This window comes from Zingiber officinale, chromosome 9A (genome assembly GCF_018446385.1).
Source record: "Zingiber officinale cultivar Zhangliang chromosome 9A, Zo_v1.1, whole genome shotgun sequence".
Classification (NCBI taxonomy): Eukaryota; Viridiplantae; Streptophyta; class Magnoliopsida; order Zingiberales; family Zingiberaceae; genus Zingiber; species Zingiber officinale.
In genome coordinates this window covers 123,547,235-123,563,466 of record NC_056002.1, presented here as the reverse complement: position 1 = coordinate 123,563,466, position 16,232 = coordinate 123,547,235, and the positions used below count along the sequence as shown (strand labels likewise).

At 45.6% G+C, this 16,232-nt stretch overlaps 1 long non-coding RNA gene across 1 annotated transcript; it reads right to left on the bottom strand.

The window, feature by feature from the left end:
* Positions 1-13,864: 13,864 nt before the first annotated feature.
* Positions 13,865-14,968, bottom strand: LOC122020194. The gene is made up of 2 exons (XR_006122149.1): positions 14,402-14,968; positions 13,865-14,296 (listed from the first exon to the last, which is right to left on the bottom strand). It is a non-coding gene; the product is annotated as an uncharacterized LOC122020194 (long non-coding RNA).
* Between the last annotated feature and the right edge of the window lie 1,264 nt (positions 14,969-16,232).

Genomic DNA, 16,232 nt, shown 5'->3' with positions numbered 1-16,232 from the left:
GATTATAAAGCTACAAACAACGAAGCAAAATATGAGGCCCTCATAGCCGGCTTACAGGCCGCCCGGCATGTAGGTGCCGGACGGGTAACACTCCATTCAGAGTCCCAATTGGTCGCTCAGCAGCTGACAAGCACCTTTGAAATCAACAACGCTCGGCTCAAGCTTTATGCTCAAGCCTTCGAGAAGCTCAAGACTGACTTCCGAGAAGTTATCATCCAAAAGATACCCCGAGCGGAGAACCAAGCGGCTGATGAGTTAGCCAAACTTGCAAGTTCAATGACGCCGATCGCCATCCAGCAGCCCATTGAACAAGTATCTTTGGTGGCGCATGTCGATCGGATGGAGGGCCTCGCATTTCCAAGCGACTGGAGGACACCCATCACGGAGTTTCTGTGCTCGGGCGCCACGTCGTCCGATCAGAATGAAGCTCGGCTGCTAAGGAGGAGAGCCGGTCGGTTCACACTCATCGGCGATCAGCTCTACAAGAAGGCTTTCTCCCGCCCGTTACTGAAATGCGTGAGCCCGGAAGACGCGGCGTATATCCTCCAAGAAGTGCATCAAGGATCCTGCGGTGAGCATCCGGGCGGACGATCGCTGGCTAAGATCCTGTTGGCAGGGTACTTCTGGCCAACATTACAAGCAGACGCCGCTCGGACCGTATCGACGTGCCTTTCGTGCCAGAAGTACCATAACTTCCACCACCGGCCGGCAGAGGAAATGAAGGCATCAACAGTCTCATGTCTGTTCGATCAGTGGGGAATGGATATCGTGGGTCCATTTCCTATGGCGACCGGGCAGCGAAAATTTCTGCTAGTGGCGGTCGATTATTTTTCCAAGTGGGTGGAGGCCGAGCCACTCGCCAAGATCACCGAGCATATGGTCAAAAAATTTATTTGGCAGAACATCATCTGTCGGTTCGGCATCCCTCGCCGACTAATTTCCGACAACGGACGGCAGTTCACCGGAAAATTGCTTGAAGATTGGTGCCAAAGCTATGGCATCGAGCAACACTTCACGTCCGTGGCCTATCCCCAAAGTAACGGTCAAGCCGAGGTAGCCAATCGGGAAATTCTTCGCATTCTGCGCGCTCGGCTCGATCACTTGGGAGGAAGTTGGGTAGATGAAGTGTCGGGCGTCTTATGGGCCATCCGAACGACTCCAAAAGAAGGGACGGGAGTCACGCCTTTCCACTTGGTATATGGCGGCGAAGCGGTCATTCCTGTTGAAGTCGGCGTCGAGTCCGCTCGGATCCAAAATTACGATGAGGACAACGCCGAGCGGAGGAACATGGAGCTGGATTTGGTCGAAGAAGAAAGAGCCAAGGCGTCCGTTCGGCTAATGGCGTACCGGCAGCGGATGAAGCAAAACTACAACCGCCGCGTAATCCCCAGATCATTCCAGGTTGGCGATCTCGTCTGGAAGAAAGTCAAGCCGGTCGGCGACGTCGGCAAGCTTGAAGCTCCGTGGGCGGGCCCCTTCAAGGTTATCGAAAAGCTCCGCTCGGGCGCTTACTATCTGGAAGATGAGGACGGACGGCAGATGGATCGGCCATGGAGTGCGAATCATCTCCAGCCTTATCGTGCCGGATGAAAGGTGCACTGGTGTAACACATATTTATGTATATTCTAGTTGCCCATGTCCTTGTAATGCAGGAAGCAGAAATGAATTAAAAGGATGGCTATCATTCCTGCCGAGCGGCTCTGTTAAAAAGTTGCCATGAAGACCGTCGAGCTCCGACGTTAAAAATCGAGAGACGAGCCGACGTCTATAAACGTCCGAGCGGAAGACCGTCGAGCTCCGACGTTAAAAATCGAGAGACGAGTCGGCGTCTATAAACGTCCGAGCGGAAGACCATCAAGCTCCGACATTAAATATCGAGAGACGATCCGACGTCTATAAACGTCCGAGCGGAAGACCGTCGAGATCCGACGTTAAAAATCGAGAGACGAGCCGGCGTCTATAAACGTCCGATCGGAAGACCGTCGAGCTCCGACGTTAAATATCGAGAGACGAGCCGGCGTCTATAAACGTCCGAGCTGAAGACCGTCGAGCTCCGACGTTAAATATCGAGAGACAAGCCGGCGTCTATAAACGTCCGAGCGGAAGACCGTCGAGCTCCGACGTTAAATATCAAGAGACGAGCCGGCGTCTATAAACGTCCGAGCGGAAGACCGTCGAGCTCCGACGTTAAAATCGAGACGAGCGGCGTCTATAAACGCGTCCGGCGAAGACCGTCGAGCTCGGCGTTAAATATCGAGAGCGAGCCGGCGTCTATAAACGCTCCGGCGGAAGACCGTCGAGCTCCGGACGTTAAATATCGAGACGAGCCGGCGTCTATAAACGCGTCCGAGCGGAAGATCGCCGAGCTCCGACGCGTTAAATATCGAGAGACGAGCGGCGTCTATAAACGTCCGAGCGGAAGACCGCCGAGCTCCGGCGTTAAAAATCGAGAGACGAGCCGACGCTCTATAAACTCCCGAGCGGAAGACCGCCGAGCTCCGGCGTTAAAATCGAGAGAGCCGGCGTCTATAAACTCCGGCGGAAGACCGTCGAGCTCGACGTTAAAATCAAGAGACGAGCCGGCGTCTATAAACGCGCCGGGCGGAAGACCGCCGAGCTCCGGCGTTAAATATCGAGACGAGCGGCGTCTATAAACGTCCGAAGCGGAAGACCGCCGAGCTCCGGCGTTAAAAATCGAGACGAGCCGACGCCTATAAACGTCCGGCGGAAGACCGTCGAGCTCCGACGTTAAATATCGAGGCACGAGCCGTCTATAAGCGTCCGAGCGGAAGACCGTCGAGCTCCGACGTTAAATATCGAGAGACGAGCCGGCGTCTATAAACGTCCGAGCGGAAGACCGTCGAGCTCCGACGTTAAAAATCGAGAGACGAGCCGGCGTCTATAAACGTCCGAGCGGAAGACCGTCGAGCTCCGACGTTAAATATTGAGAGACGAGCCGGCGTCTATAAACGTTCGAGCGGAAGACCGGAAGACCGTCGAGCTCCGACGTTAAATATCGAGAGACGAGCCGGCGTCTATAAACGTCCGAGCGGAAGACCGTCGAGCTCCGACGTTAAATATCGAGAGACGAGCCGGCGTCTATAAACGTCCGAGCGGAAGACCGTCAAGCTCCGATGTTAAATATCGAGAGACGAGCCGGCGTCTATAAACCCTCCGAGCGGGGAATGCCTATAAAGAGAATACAATCGCTCCAGAAACTCACCCTCAATATCATTAAATCGTCTCTACATTCCGCTCGGCCCAGAGCCAAAAAGTACTTGCTCGATACATAGCGAAGGATCTCTCCTATCAGAGCGGAAAATTAAGTAGGCGAAGTATTACATGTTTAGCCGAACGGCAGGGCAATGTCAGGCACTTGGTAAAAATCTCTTTCGAATACCAGAGGGGTGATAATGGGAGAGCGGATGAACACATACTTTGGTTATGTAAAAAGACAGCAAATATAAGAAAAACATTGCATTAAAGTTAAAGTTTTAGGCCGAGCGGCCCAATTACAAAAAAGGTTGATATCCTGGCGAGTGACCGAATTACAGAAAGTTACTCAATATAATCATAAAGGTCCCTGGGAATGTTATTCAGAAGTGCCACCTGATCGCTGGCCGGAATAGCAGTAGACTCCGGGAGAAGACCCTTAGACTTCAGATAAGTGACGGTGGCAGTCATAGCCATGTTGAAAGCTGTATACATCCGCTCGCATATTTTCTCCGAGAATTCAGGCGAGCAGATGTAGCTCTGTCTTAAGGCCGCGATCCGACTCGGCTCGGCATCTTGATATTCTTTGAACGCCGCCTAGGAGCCAGTAAGGGCCTCATTCAGATTCTGAATCTTAGCAGCGTCGGCCGAGCGGCCCTCCTTCTCCCTGTCGAGCTGCTCTGTCAATTCCTTTATCTTCAGCTCCAGGCCCCGAGCCTCGACGTTCTTCTTCTCGAGATCGGAGATAGTTGTATTCTTCCGAGTGGTGGCCAGGGTTATTTTTGTGTCAAGCGACTTGACTTGTCGCTCGGACTCGGCCAGGGCATGGGTCTGGTCGGCTATCTTCTTCTGCTCGGCCGCCAGCAGAGTTTGAGCTTTTTTCAGTTCTTTTTGCAGCTCAGAATAGGAAGGGCCCTGAAGGCCGGACGGACCAACTGCGGCCTTCAGTTGTCGTAGCTCTTCATCCATCAAGGCCAAGCGGTTGGAAACCGCAATTTCCTCCACCCATCTCTGGCAAAAGAAAATTATAGTTATTAGCGACCGATCGGAAAGAATGCATACAAAACTTAGTAGAGCAAACTTACCCCCGTGGCCTCCCGCATGTGGCTATTGGCCAAGTTTCCGAGGGGGATCAACGCTGTGCGTGCCCGAGCATCGGCCCACATCTCAGCTAGGGGCCCTTTCAAGGTGATGGTGTGCTCGGGCGCGGATGGGCGGTCGGCTTCTGGAAGCAGCTCTTCAGTCGGTAGGTGAAGAGTGACCCGAATCGTGCGACCATGACCGGGGGTCGTCCGGTCGGCAGTCGGAAGGGGATCAGAAGCCGGCGCAGAAAACTGCGAATGAATGGTCGAGCGTTGGATTGAGTGACGAGCAGGCAGAAGGGTGCTGATTAGAATAGCCTCCACTGGAGCAGCGGGCTCGTCCCAATCCGAAGGCGTCCGGTCGGACGAGATGGTTTCGGTCTCTGGCGCCTTGCCCCGAGCAGTTGCAGTGACCCGCTCGAAGGGTTGGACAGCTGAGGTAGCCGAGCGCAGGGGAGTCTCCACTCGACGCCTCTTTTGTAAGGGTTGCTCCTCCTCCCGAGCGGAACCTTCCTCGGGGGCAGTTTGTTCTCTTGAGGGGGTGGCGCCGCTAGCCACATTTTGTTGGGAAGCTTGAGCGGCCGACTCAGCTTGAGTTCCGCTCTCTCCTTCATGGGATCCGACCGGCTGGATACCCAGCGCTTCCATCTCCTTGGCTGCCGCGGCCTCTAGCGCCGCCGCCTTTTGTTGGTACGGTTAGCACTAACGATTTAACCCAGGTTTTGATGAATGACAAATCAGGTTAAGTTAGTTTGTTGTTGTCTAACACTCTGATCGAGTGTGCAGGAGAAGTCCAGACAGGTCGACGAGCTGACTGGATGTCTGGCACGAAGTCCAGCTAGGTCGACGGGCTGACCGGATAGCTGGCGAGAAGTCAAAGCGGGTCGACGGGCTGACCGGACGCTTGGCGAGAAGTCCAGCTAGGTCGACGGGCTAACTAGATAGTTGGCAAGAAGTCCAGACGGGTCGAAGGGCTGACCGGACGTCTGGCAGGTAAGTGAGGTAAGTCACTGGAAGGGAGTGACTGCGAGGACGCGTTCCCGAGAAGGGAACATTAGGCGTCGATCCGGCTTAGATCCATTTCGGATGTCTAAGTCGAGATCGTGACTAGATTCTGGTCTCGGAAAGACGGAATCTAAGTCATACTATTTGTGCTAATTCATACTATTATAAAATGTGCTAACAAACTATTTTGTAGGAAACATATTGCCTCGGACTAACTTTGTTTTGCAGGAAAAGGGAGTTTTCTGGAACAAGGTGGTCCGGGCACCCGGAAGGCAAATTATATCCAGCCAAGTCGTCGCCACGTGGAGCATCTCGGTTTGAGCAGCTACGTCACATTCCAAGCGCCCGGAAGGAATCCAGGCGCCCGGAGCAACATATAAAAGAATCCCCAGGCAGGAGCTTCAAAAACAGATCTGAGAACTCCTCTACTGCTGGTCCTGCTGCTCTACGTTCTTGCGACGCCAACAAGCTCCGACAAAGCGCTCCTTCGAGTTTTAGTTAATTTCCTTGTCGATATTTTTTTCACTAGCATTTCCTGTACTTATTTTGTAACTATATTCGAATTGATAGTGATTGCCCAACGAAAGTGGTCAAGAACCACGGGCCTTCGAGTAGGAGTCGTCACAGGCTCCGAACGAAGTAAAAACAACTGTGTTCATTTACTTTTCCGCTGCGTATTTTAACTCAACTTTTTCGAATCGATATTCCCCCCCCCCCCCCCCCCTCTATCGAACGATCACGGTCCTACCCCTTTCTCTTCAAAACACCGGCCATGACCGAATCCATGACGATGTCCGCTGCAGGAGAAAGAAAAGAAATCAGTTAGCAATTAAAGCAAATGCCCAAGCAAAGTTGCAAAGTTCTTACCGAAGCCGGTCGGAAGAGGAGTCCGTATAGGACTCAGCCCGAAGATGTACATCACTCCCTCGTGGAGAAGTTTGTTGATGTCAAGTCGCAGACCGGCCAGTATATTTGCAGCGTGGAGATAGTCCGGTCGGGTCTTGAACTTCTTCAACTCGGGAGTGGGGGGGAGGCTGACTTGCCACTTTGTCGGGAAGGTGGCCTGATCGGGCATACGGATGTAGAAAAAATAATCCTTCCAATGTTTATTGGAAGTAGGAAGTTTGTTGAAAAAGACCAAGCCGGGCCGAACTTGGAACATGAAGGTGCCCGGCTCGGCTTGCTTGGGGTAATAGAAATAAAAGAAGACCTCCGGTCGGAGGGGGATGTTGTGAATCTTAAACAAAACGACAACACCGCAGAGGAGACGGAAGGTATTGGGTACTAAACTGCCGAGCGGCACACCGAAAAAATTACAGACATCTATGATGAAAGGGTGTACAGGAAAACGAAGACCGGCGGTAAACTGGTCTCGGAAGACACAGAAAGCTCCGCGCGGCGGCCTGTGAGGCCGAGCGGAAGGACCAGCTAAGCGAATTTCGAAATCCTCTGGGATTTTGAAATTGTCTGTCAAAATATCGAAGTCCCGCTATTCGAATCGAGACTGCATGGTGGTGTACCATGGGCCGAGCGACTGATCTTCGGGATTGGAAGAGCTAGCCATGGGCCGATCGGAAGGAATCAAAAGGCAGGAGAAAAACAACAGCAAACGAAAGGAGGTTTCAAGGATCGAAACTGAGAGAGAAATGCGGAGGAAACACCGGAAAGGAGGAAGGAAAGAGATAAAACCTTGCTGCGGGGAAAGGGATCAAGGAAAAGGCGCCGGAGAGCGTCGGAGAGCAGAAACAGGATCACCGGAGCTCCAAAGCACAGGGGGCAATGGTCGAAATCGCAGAGGCAAGTGAGGGAGAGAAGGAAACGAAGAATTTATAGGATGAAGGCCGGGCGGCCTCCACCGTTGGATCCAGGTCACGGGGATCAAAGCATGCATCGAGTCGTCTATTTCGAATCGCTTCGATCACATCAAAACACCATGCCACCGCCGCCGTACGCCGATGGCAGTGCTCCACGTGGCATTCAATCATTCGGAGCATTTAATGAAAGCATGCTCAACCTTAATGTCGAAGATTGGCGCAGAACACGAGGGGATCCGGTGAATGCCATTGTTGATTCGCTTAAGGCTACCTCTATGGTTGGCCGAGCGGAGGATACCAGCACGGAGGAGCCGCTCGGCCAGATTTTTAGTCCAGTCAGTCGGACTATTCGCCTCCTTCGACTAGACTTGAAGGGGAGGCAAGTGATCCGGTAGTAAGAACAGGGGACCCCGCCCTGTGGAGTCAGTGCCACGTGGAAGTCACAGTGGCAGTTGTCCATCCGGAAAGGGCCGAGTCCGACCGGACGGCTGGCCGGCTGCCCGGTGGAATCGAAGGTCCGGAGAGGGATGGGTCCGATCGGCTGGCCGACCGGACGATATTCGGTTGATGGTTAAAGGCGCCCTGTCGAAATCAGGGTTCCGGCGCTCAGTGGAAAAGGTCGCGGGGCCGAGCGGACTTCCCGCTCGGCCAAAGCCATAAGGTAACTGCTAATAGTCTCCACAAAGCACGTAATGGAAGATCTCCCCAAATAAACCACTACATATGTCCGGCCGGATGTTGAGGGAGCTGTCCGCCCGGAATCCAGATCTGGAGCAAAGGGGAAAAGGACAAGGAACGTCTTTTTCTGACAGCAGGTATGTTTCACGTGTGGGCCATGCCCCAAATCTTGTGACAGGGGATTCCGCTGTCCCATCGAGGACATGCTGAGACTGTAGCAGTATGGGTTAGGGAAGCTCACTGACAAGTCCTTACTGGAGTATGGGCCATGGGCACGTGTACACCTCGGTAGGTGTACACTCACTTCTTCGCTGCCCTATATAAAGGCTCTCATTCTTCGCCGGAGGTACGCATTCTACGAGTTTTGAAGCCATTGTTTCTTTCTTGAGCTTCGCCTGACTTGAGCGTCGGAGGGTCGCCGCCGGGAACCCCTTCCCGGCCCGACTTCTGTGCAGGTTCGCCGGAGCTTTGTGCCACCAGTCGAAGATCCACGTCAGCAGTCGGAGAGCACCCCGTGCCCAGCGTCCGCTGATTCAACATTCGGACAGGATCACGTGTGATCCTCCTTGACCCACTTGGACTTTTCTTTGCCTAATCGTAGTTAGGATTTTATCCTTGTTTAACATTCAATTAGGGCTTTCCAGTCAAGTATCCAGTCATTCATGACCTACTTGACTCCCATCTCACATATCGTTAAATATTCTATCAAACTTGATCTGTTTGACTTCTTCTCACATATCATCCCACATGATCCTGTCCAGAATATGAGTCAGATGAAGATCGACTGAGACGGTGTCGATGTTGATGGATAGGCGACTTGGACACACTCGGGCTATGTGCACTGGAAAGATGGACCCCCACTTGGAGCTCAAGGATAGTGGTGATGAGACCGGTGGTACTTAGTCTCTGCACACACTCAGACAAGTACATGGAATGTTAGAAACCAAAAATCAAGGAAAAAGTCCCTGGCGTAGGCCCTTCGACGCTCAAGTCAGATACTTTTTCCCTAGAAGAATAGTGTACGAAGGAAAAAAAATTTATAAATGACGAGTATGAATATGTGAGCGTACCTGACTAAAGGAGAGGGACTTCCCTTTTTATATGACAATGCGTACCTCTGAAGCCTGATCGTTGTCAAAAAATGTCGGGTGTCAGAACCTGTTGGGTGATGGAGGACACGTGGTGCCCTCTCATTAGTTGAAAAAAGGTTCTATTTGCAGATGATAACAGACCACTCGAATATTCCCTGACGTATGGCAGTTATTCCTTGACAGGAGGTTACGATTCTCTGACATCATTGTTGCCTAGTGCTTTATGTTCCGCCCGGGTTTGGCTACGGGCAGTTCGAAATGATCGTTCAGGTGTAACACCTGACTCGAGTCTAGATGAGGGAGGCGGGCTATGGTGAGAGCCCCACCTTTCGTGCTTGGATCATCGATAGGTCGACCAGGAGTTGTCTCACTGAAAGTACCAAGCCTGGTTATGCGGCTAGGGTTGAGGAAACCCGACTAGTCGGGGCAAGTCAAGCATTACTCCAGGCTACATATTGTGTCTCAAATCTGGGATGACCCTGATCTATCGGTACCCGACCGGGAATTATGCGATTGATGATGTCATGTGGCTTAACTCCTCCTTTCCCCTCATATCTGCTGACTGTCACATCATCTTGACTTCTGACTGCCCTTGACTGCCACGTCCCCTTGACTTCTAACTGTCTGGCCTCATCGAGCCCTACCTTTTTTCACCGTATCACTACATATTGTCCAAACATCGAAACTCAAACTAGAACCCACTCAAACTTAGTCAAACTGATCAACCTTGACAAAAAAAAATTACATCAATAATCTCTCAACAACCATGATTGCCCATAAATGAGTACGCATGTAACATATATTAATTTGGTTATGATAGTTATGGGGCTGAACTCATCCAATTGATTGATTGGTATGGGCTGAACTCATCCAATTGATTTAATACTAGATACCATTATATCTTATAAATGTGATAGTTATGTGGCTGAACTCATCCAATTGATTGATTACCCTTGTTTTCTTTTCTACAGGAGCTTGAAGAATCTTATTTTTAATAGTCTCACATGGAAAGGTTCCAAAGCAAATTGAACTAGGAGCAATTATCATGGAAAATTTATGAGGGTTAGATTAGTTATCCCAAAGATTAATTTGTCCGACACCTGGGTCATGATGTAATAACAAGATGCTCAAATAGTTTTCTAAATACCCATGATTTGAATCCTAGCTACTGCACATTAAAGATCATTTTTCTCCAATGGGATGCAAAATATGTTGGTGCAATCATGTCCTAGATAAAATGTTTTAATGATTGACAATTATTTAAGTTTATGTTAACACGTTAGATTTTACTTGAGTTACTAGTATGCAGGATAAGGAAAGTCTAAGAAAGTCAATGGTCAGATTCTTGACAAGAAGAAACTCATGTAGATCAGAAGACCGGATACAAGGCAGGGAAAGATCAAAAAGATCAAGGATTGGATTCTTGGTAAAATGTGGAAACACAAGCAGATCGTGAGACTAGATGCATGGGTAGATGAAAACACAGACACGAGGAAGCTCCAGCCACAAAGTCCAAGTAACAAGAGGTTCATATAGCATGAAGTAATTGCATACTTGAGGGTTTAGAAATGAAAAATCCTATTTTAGAGTTTACCAATCGATTGGTAAGTTAGCGAGCTAAAACCCTAAACTTGAAACCAAAATTCCGAGTTTTGCAACATCAATCAATTGGCTCGAAATTTCGAGTTTAGGTAAGTGTTCGCCAATCGATTGGTAAGTTAGCGAGCTAAAACCCTAAACTTGAAACCAAAATTCCGAGTTTTACAACATCAATCAATTGGCTCAAAATTTCGAGTTTAGGTAAGTGTTCGCCAATCGATTGGAATGATTCGCCAATTGATTGGTAACCAATTTTGAGCATATAGAAGCTTCCCGAATTGATTGGCTAGTCAATTAGGTATTATGCAATCGATTTGTAGAGTTTTCTCGAACGAACAGAGACTTGTCAAATTGATTGCCCAATTGATTTAGTATTGTCAATCTATTGAACCAATCGATTGATAGAAGTTTTGCGAGGAAATATAAGTCTGCTAAATTAATTGACCAATCAATTGAGCATTGTCAATCGATTAATGATGCTCAATCAATCGATTGGGATTCAAAATCAAGATAATCTCAACCGTTGATTTGGAGTCAATGATCGCTCAATGGAGTGTCAATGGTGAACAATCGATTGGGATGTTCTACCAATCGAGTGGTCTTGATAAAAAATGAAGAAGCGGTCTAATTCTGAGATGTTTAAAAGGGAGCTTAAGGCATGAGAAGACACTACAGTTCCATTGTGATTCTTCTTGTCAACATTAGTTAAACTCTCATTTGCAAGATCTTTAAGCAACCAAAAGAGAAGGAGAACTAAGCCAAACTTGTAATCTCCTTTTTTTTTTTTTTTTTTTTTTTTTTTTTGCTAAAATTTATAAGCTGGTGTAATATCAAAGATTTCTCCGCCTTCAATTTTGGTTCGGGAAGAAGAAGGTTTAGTGGAAGTAGAGAGCTAGGAGTGGACCTTTGGATTGATCGTCTCAAAGAGACGGATACTAAATAAAATTATCCGAGTTAGCATTATGTTTCACTTAGAAGTGTTCCAAGCGCCAATCATCTTCTATGTTCATTGATCCTTGTAGGTCAATGAATTCAAGAGGGAGGCTATTTCTCAGTGAGAGTTTCTCTTTAATCTCTTTTTAACTTACATATGAAAAAGGGCAGGTGCACGAAACTTTTATAAAAAATAATATTGTTAAGTCAGAGAGAGAAGGTGGAACAGGTTCTCAAGTTGCACTTGAGTTCAAGGAATCATCCCTCATTTCTATGATACCCTTGGGGAGGAGGATACAAGCACAACTATTACCCTTATGAATAAAGGGGATACCATGTCCGTAAGAATACTTTTGCAATGCTTTAGTAATTTTGGTGTCGTAAAAAGGATGAATGTAAATGTGATGAAGTCAAGTATTTATACTATAGGGATAGCGGCTGTTAACTGTTTGATTGAAAATGCAGTTTGTTTATTTATTTATTTTTAACTAGCGCCGATTATGTATTCAATTCTTCGAACAGATTAATTATGAGGATGATTGGCTTGGTTGTATATAATTTTTTCATCGACTATATGAATAAGTTTAGAAATGTTTGTAGCAGATGATCCACAGTCCAACATCTCAAATTTATTTTCTCACGGAAGAAAAATATTTTATGGTACGTCGTAGTGGGAATTTACCATGAGTGCTTTGGAAATTATATGGATGCCCTGCCTTTATATCGTAGCCCGGGGCAAATCATAATTTATATTTTTTATAACAGAAAATTACGTGGTTCTAGGGAGAGCTTTAGAGGAAGAATTTCCACACTTTATTAGTCTCAATCTGTGGCACTAGTAAATGATCACAAAATATATTTATAGTCATTGTTTTGCGTTGAATTTTGGTGAGAAAATGGACAAAGGAAAGAGAGATACTTTAACCTATTCTTATATCTTCTGCAATAAGTTTCATTGTGTCCCATGAGATAGCCGAGTTAGTCACTACGTGATAGATTTATAGAAATAAATAAGAATCAATTTCCGACAAAAATGATAAAAAAATACTTTCCTACAAAGTGGTCCTTTTAGAATATGTGGGGTCACTCAAGAGGGATTGTTAAGATAACAACTTCATTTTTTTACTTGCAATACAATCAGTATATATGCGTGCGCAAAAGAATGCTTCATGGTATCTCGAGGAAGTGGACTTTTTCTTATGCAAAGGAAAGTAAAGGAAAAGTTTAATTGAACTTGTTCTTGATTCTAAATTTCAAAAGTGTGTCACTAATTGTCAATTAACTAAACCATTTGTACGTGTTCCAAGGTTTATTGGTAGTGATGGGATATTTGTCTAATGCTAAGCACGCTGCTAGGAAATAGATAGTGAAAAGAGTTCAAACAAAGAAAAAAAAAGGTTGAATCATATTAGAATATCATTAATCATAGTTTGAAATTAATTACGGTTTAAAATTTTCTACCCAAAATGATTGAAACATATCATTTTAATAAATTGTCGAATCTCGATACCACTCGATATAGATAACATTTCTTTTCTATATTTTATATCCTTCCTTCAATCTCCAATATGTCATTAACATCATATATCAAAATGTCGACATGATACCAAAACAATATCGTTATAGTTAAACACTAAAACTCGGATACAACTCAAGATTTTAACCTTGTCATTAACTCAATTCGCTAGAATTTTCTTGCAAGCTTTTAGTAATTCTTGATCTATTGAAAAGGATGCATATAATAATACTACTTTGAGAAGTAAACTAACAAATGAGATGAAGATATTAAATAACTTTAATCTTGTTATAATCTTTTACTTTGATATTTTTTTAATGTTTACATATTTAAATGTGTTGTAGATGAATAATGTTCGACTCATGGATGTAGTGCTCTAAACCACAGAAGTTAACAATTCATGTTTTAAGTCAAATTTATAGTGCTTCAGGCAAGAATTGGAATATTTTTGAAGATTTTTACTCAAGGAAAGGAATAGACTGGAGCATTAATGACTCAATGATTAGGAAGAGGAAAGAGTTGAAAAAAATATTAGTAGAGTCTATAAAATGATCTCTTGGAATATTTTATATACGATAACATTAATATTACTTTGATTAGGAAGAGGAAAGAGTTGAAAAAAAAAAAAGAAAAGAAAATTGTGTTGGAGGAAAGTAAGGCAAATGGCACTAAAGATTTTAAAAATGAACAGACTACTTTCATTCATGCGTTAACAGAGATTATCTATAAAAGTAATCCAAGTGGTCCAATTTCAAATGCAAAGAAGTGGAGATGAAAGAATGGAAGATGAAATCAAATAAGTCTGTGCCAAAACTGTCAGTCTCGAAGATGGTCATCTAGTTGTCCTACCTTGGACTTCAACAAAAGATCCTCACCAGTTTAATATTACACAACTATGTTGGCAATAAACATTAGTTTTCTTAGGAAAAGATCTATGAACTCTTCTGCAGCTACTTTGCCTACTTCAAGATGTTATTCAATACAATTTAAAGCCACTCTTTGGGGGAAAAACAATTACAGGTGGAGGAAGATATTACAGTCTCAATTTGGGGGAAATTTAGACTTCTCGTTTGATTGTAGTTTCCTTTTGAAACTCCCAAAACATTAATCTAATTCAAAATTGAAAAGTTCATATCTATCGACGCATCAAGTGATGCCCGATCTCGCCGCCTGGGTATGATTTCTGCCAGTTTTTGCGTATGTAATTATGTGACGACGATGCCGGTGAAGAAGAGTTGGCCGCCGGAGCAGGGGGAGCTGGCGATCTCCGTCGATCGTTTGCGGGCTTTTGAGACGTGTTGCTCCTGGTACTCGTCGGCCACCATCTTCTTGTAACGACACTCCATGCTACAGAACGCCTTCTCTCTGTTACGGAATCAAAATTTGCCTATCGGTAAGAAGGAAAACGGTACGGCAACAGATCTGATTTGTCGGGGGGAAATCACAAATTTTGAGTGGTTTTTTTTTAACCTGTACATGAAGATATCTTCGCCGTGGAGCTTCTTCCTGCACACGTAGCAATCGCTGAGGAAGTCAGCAGCGCTAGACTCCTCCCGCCGGCGAGTCGCCGACTCGAGCCCTCGCTCCACCGCAGAACCCCACAGTAAACCCAGCGCGGCCGGTCGGAGCGGAGGATCCACATCTCACTCTCGGCGAACAGATCATCATCGGCGCCGCGGCGTGGAGCTTCCTGGGGCTGGGTCCGGCGTCGTCGTGGTCGAGGGCCACGGCGATGCCGAGGCCGACTCGGCCGCGGTCGCGATCCCACCACCTCCGGCCGATTGGCTCGGGCGGATGCACCATCTCGATCGATCGACCGACGAACGGAGAGTGAGGATTGGGGAGGAGGAGGAGGAGGAAGGGGAAGGGGGGAGGAATTTGGGTTTCTGCACTCTGCTTTAAAGACATCGCCTTCCTATTTGTCTGCCTTTGTTCTTTTCCCATCCTACCCACTATTTTACTGTTCATGGGAATCAAAGCGGCTGCATTATTGCTCCTCGATGATTGGCTGTAGAAAACTAGGGTCTAGAAAAAATAAGGTGGGAGAAAGCGTTGGAAAATCCAGACCGTCAAAGTACATGATCGACGGTTAAGACTGAAACTGGGGGCGAGCAGCGTGGGGAGGGCCATCTCGATGGCGACCGGGAGATGGCGAGATGTCGCAGTGCCGGGAGCTGTGGTAAGACGGGGACGGCGGGACCGCAGTACAGCGACCGGCACGCGTCGATTGCCCTCTGGTGAATTATTGCGTTGGAAGAAATGGAGGGCACTTTGGTCATTTAAATAATTCCCACGGTATAACGAGAAGAGAACATTGCAATGACGTGTTAGATGGGACCCACCTGCGTACCACGCGTCGGTCTCGTGAATCTCTATGATTCACGTCTCATTAGACGGAGACACGTGACAGGGGTGGGCCAGCCTCCTTCGGTGGACGCGCCTATCTGTGAGCTCGGAGACGTCGACCGCGGCCAATTTAGGTGTCATTTCGTATGAATTGAATGGATTGAAATAAAAATTTTATAAAAAAATTATAATCCAAATTCAATCCGAACAAGGATACAATTTAAAACTTTTAAATTCAAATACGGGTAATCAAGCCAACTTTCATAATTCAAATAATTTAATTAAAGATCATTTTTAAAATTATTTTTTATATAATTCTTTATTTTTATTCTGCATCCTATTTTTTAAAATAAAATTTAATTTAATCGTAAAAATTCTTCTAAATCTTAAATTCAAATCAATCTATGTCAATCCGATTCTAACAAAATCAGAAAACACCCTAATTGGAATTTAAAATTTTTCAACCGACCCGGATTGGGGCCCAACCGTTCTATACTTATAAAGAAAAAACATTGTTAAAACAAGCTAAGAATTTTAAAAAGAAAATAATAATTTTTTGATATTTACAAAAATTTTCAGATTTATTTTTCATTAAAAAAAAGCTTTTGGAGTGATTTTTCATTTTAAACATTTAAAGGTCAAAAAATCACTTTTTTCAACATTTAAAGGTCAAAAATATTTAATTTAAAACTAATCATTAGTTGTGTGTATATATATATAAATATAAAACACAAACTCTTCCCGATAAAAAATTAATTTAATTTTTTATATCAAATATTAAAATAATAAAAATAATATTATATTTATTCTTATCTAAAGGATCGAGAAAGATATACTTCTCATATGAACGGTACAAAATATTTATAGAAAATTCTCCTATTATCAATTTTAAAATGTGAAATTAAAACATACATATTTTATATAAAAAATAATTAAAAATTTATTAATAAATATT